Here is a 4,883-nt window from a genome sequence, read left to right as displayed (position 1 = left end):
ATAATTCCTGTCACATAATAACAGCATGAGTCTTTTGGTTATTTTACTGCTACTACATACAATTTGATTTTAAGAGAAAAGCTAGGGATTGATTCCCTTGAAGATATTTAGCATTTAAAATCTGTCTGTGAGCATCCTAAATATTCTGACAACTTACCAAGGGACAAATAAACTGGAACTGGATATTCAGCTCTGTGGTTCTTCATGTTTATACATTAGCTTCCTGTGAAGGCTGTCGGAGAACGGAGAACAACGTAATATATTTGTTCTTTTTAGTACTTTTTGTGCATAAAAAAGGTACATCAGCTTCCTCACCAGGGCACATATGTCAACTAAGTCTTATTTTTCATTTGTAAGATGTTAGCTTCATTTGTTAGATGTTAAAACAGTTAAACTGCAGTGTATTTATAAACTATTAAAACCGTTAAAAATTTATCTGGCCTAGGGTTTCACAAAGCAGCACTGGTGACATTTGGGGCCAATACTTCCTTGCAGTGGGGAAGGGAAAACTATCTTGTATATGTTTGGGTTTTTACCAGCATCTCTGCTTGTACTCGCTAGATGCCAGTAGCATTCTCTGTACTTATGGTAATCAAAATGTAATAGAATGTCATTCCTAATTTCTATTTTTTCTAAGATCTACTTTGATGTGATGCCTAAGGCAATTAACACATACATTTTAATAAAAGAAGCATATAAAATTAAAACTGAATATATATTTTTTATGAAGTGGGTCACGGTTGAGAAGAAAGTAGGACAAAGTAGAATATGTATAATAATTATTCTTGAAAAATATTTATTTTTCAGTTTTTTTCTATGGTGAGAAAGAGAAATTGTGACCTGAGAAACTATATTGCATTTCCATTTTAAGAGAGTAGTGTAAGATGCAAATTTAACCCACTAAAATGGTGCTTTCTCTGTAATAATATTTATATTCTAATATGCAATTCTAATTGGAACAAAAGTAAAGTCTATATGATGACCTTTTATTATTATTGCCTAATACCTTGAATATTGGAAGTAAGAGATAAATGAGTTTTAAGAAATAAGCTGAAAAATGACAATCTTCCTAGACTTAAAAATTGTAAGTCATATTTAAATAATGTGTTCAATATTTACCTTTAAAGGAATTTATGAATAATTTTAAAAAAATTAAAAATTTCCTTGAAATGCCATCATGATATATTTTTCACATTAATACCTTAAAGATAGATGCTGGGACTGAATTTTGAATGAAAATTTGTGCTTTCTTCTTACTTACAAACACTGTCAAATATGGTAAAGAAGACATGTTATGATTTATAATGAACACATTGTTATTAGTTCTGTTAAGTAAGTATATACTCCATTTCCTTGTTATACAAAATAAGTTACTTGACAAAACAAGTTTTCATCATATCATAAGTCATTTCTCTAAAATGAGAAGATTTCCTTTCCTGCTCCATAAAATCATCTTTATTTCATTTTCTTGACCAAACTAAAGGAAAATTACCTGACATCACATCCCAGCACCAGATAAAAGCTCTATGAGGTATAAAATCCTTGTAGTTCATACTACTTTGAAGTAATGCAAAATAATTTGATTTGGTCTTACTTGACTATTGAAAATTTGTAAATTAACATATGTGGCTTTTGTGGAATTTTGGAAGCCCATGATGTCCTCTTTAGCTGATCAGAAGATGGAATCCAATAGCCATAAGTCATGGCCAGAACAAGGACTTTCCTACAAAAGTCAATTTTTTTTTTTTTTTAAATTTCAGAGAGTACTTTTTTTCCTGTAGTTTAACCTGAAGACTGCAAAACAAACTTTGCAATTAAAACCATTTACTGGGACAATATCTAGACCTACCCACCCAGAGTAACACCATAACACCATAGCACTGATGTGAGCAAAATTAGCTTCTAAACCATGCAGTTCCAAATGTACACACGACCAGGACAAGTAACATGAACACCACTCCATCATTTGTTTTGGTTCTGTATAACTTTGCTGCAAAACATAATGGCTTAAACCAGCAACAGCTGTTTATTTGTTCTTGAATCTGTCATTTGAGCAGACTGGCTAAGGATAAAGTCAGCCTGCACTCCAACACCTAGTTTATCATCTGTGATCACTTGAACTGGTAGGGCCACGATGACTGCAGGGTGACTGAGTATCTCTTTTTCATTTAGTCTTAGAGTATCTCCTTTAGGTCTTTTTTCAAGAAGATGACCATAAAGTAGTTGAAGATCAAGTATTTAAGACCAAGGTAGACATTTCTAGCTTTTCATATCCTACACTGGAAGTGCCAGAACACCCTTCTTCCTTTCTTCTCCAAAAAAAAAAAAAAAAAAAAAAAAATGGAAGACACTAAAGCCACCCAGATTCAAGGGGAGTAGAATAGGACTACCTATTTTGAGGATAGCTGTCAATGAATTGACAGTCATCTTTATGCATCACAACATTCTATCATAATTGATAAAGATAATAGAATATAATGATAGATTTTTCTGAACCCCTAAATAATTTTAATAGAGGTTTTTGGGGAAGACAGGCAGCTAGGAATTTGTTTTGGACAAATTTTCCCTTAATTTCATCTAATTAATTAATTAATTAATTAATTTTGAGGGAGATTTGCTATGTGGCACATACATTTGCCAGAAAGACATGAAGAAAGACAGAAATCAAGAAATCACCCCCCACAGAGGGGATGGCTACACTGCAATTTAGAATAAATAAATATGTACTAAAATTCTCTTTTTTATTAATTTCTCTGTATATTGGTTCTGTTTTTATGTGATGATTCCTAGCCATGCTAATTAATAAAAAGAGAATATAACTAAACACAAAATTAATTAGTATGCTATTTGAATTATTGGAGAGCTAAATGTAAAACTATGTAAAACACCAATTAATCAAGTGTAATTTATGCAAAATCTTCATACTGTGCTCTTTGTCTGGTACTACTTCAGTAAAAATAGAAGTTGCAAAGTAAATAATAACTAATGAGCATACTTATGGTGGTTAACTGAACTATATTAAAAAAAAGCATATATTTTTAATATAATTTATTCACCCAGATGAGGAGCATATAAATTAATTCCATGTATGTATGCCCATGTATGTAATCTCTCATGATACTTAATTTAATAAGTGATTATTAAATTTTAAACACTATGATATAACACCTTAGTTGATATCAATTTCATGATGAGTCAGTGATGAAGAAAAACCATATTTGAATGTCCTCATTTTATGGAAAAAACAAAAACTTCAGCTGTCTCATCATAAGAATATTGGAACAGTTCTCTGAGTAGCATATATAAAATTAGAACACTTTTCTTTAGTTCCTGCAATAGAATTTATTATCTTTATTGTGCTTTTATTAAAAGAAGCTAGATATTTAGGGGGCATACAAGGTTTTTATATTTTTAAAAATAAAAGAATGAAATGTTCACATTTTATCAAAGTAAAAACAGAAGCATCTACTAAACCATCATTGAGAGGATGCACAAGTCTATGATAGGTTCGAGTCTCAGGAGACCAGAATGCATACCAAGGAGGCAACCTGTGGACATCTGAGATTCCGCTCTACACAGTGAACTGCAGGTTCAGTCCCCAGAAGAAAAGGAACTGAACATAAAAACACATGCCACCTCTCGAAAATAATTCTTTTTAAGAATCATGAACACCTTGCCCTCTTCACTAAGTGCTCTGCTTACTCTGGGCTTTGTCATAAGTGTATCTAGGAAGTGATTATGTGAATTTATTTTCAGCTTCTTTATTTCCTGTTATCTCTTCACAGTAAGAGAATCTGATACCACCTACATGATTTAGCATTGCTCACAAACCTCCAGAAAACAATGGCCTAATCTGGGGTATGTTTATCTTTCAATGATGATCTTATTTTGAGGAAAAGGACAATATGTACATGCAATACTTTCATGTATACGTGTGTGTGATTTCTTAAATTAAGTAATATTTATTACTTGATATATGTAGTAACTAACTCAGAATTTACTTGTATGATTGTGAAAAATTCCTTAAAATGGAATATCTGAAGATTATAATATATCCTAGCTATAGGACAAGGGAAATAAACTGTTTCCCTTCTTAGATAAAAATAGATTTAAAAAATCATTTGCATGTCATTTTTTTATTATTATAATATGATGTTTTAATGATTTTTTAATACTTTGCTTGAGTTTGTTACCATGTCCACTCTGCAACAAAACCGAGGCATGTGCACAGATATTTCACTCCTGGAGCTCAGAACTCTTTTTAAACAAGTTGCTACTTTTCTCCACCACATCTCTAGTGAACGTGCATAATTTTGTTTTTTCAAAATAATGCATATTGTTTTTAAATTTGACTAAGGTATAATTTTGGGTCTTTCAGTATGACAAAGTGAATTAAAAAACGGGTTTTTGCAATTTTCATTTGTGGTGGTTGTTCTTTAAGTTTTATTTGTGTGTTAGTTGACTTTTTTGCTACTTTGATCTTATGAACAATTTTAATCATAAGCCATTCAATGTTTAGCATTTTTAAGTATAAGTGTGTATGTATACTTAAGAATTATATAATTAAGAAATTATGTGCAAGCTAATATTTCATGTCATATTTAATATATCTTACTTTATATATACTATTCTGTAATATGAACAGTAACATGAAAATACATGCGTATATCATATTTACCTATAGTATTTATAATAAATTTATAAATATTGTGGTAAAATAATGGTATCTGTCTATATAGACCATAATGATTAACTAAAACTGAGATAGTTTACAATATATTTTTAGGGAGATTGACTACAAAATATAATTATGTTGACACAATTTTTGTGATTTATTTCACCAGTGCTCTTATTGCTAATTACGTTCTTAATCACTAATCATT

This window comes from Tupaia chinensis, unplaced genomic scaffold (genome assembly GCF_000334495.1).
Source record: "Tupaia chinensis unplaced genomic scaffold, TupChi_1.0 Scaffold000486_1, whole genome shotgun sequence".
Classification (NCBI taxonomy): Eukaryota; Metazoa; Chordata; class Mammalia; order Scandentia; family Tupaiidae; genus Tupaia; species Tupaia belangeri.
Note: the sequence above shows the minus strand (reverse complement) of the source record.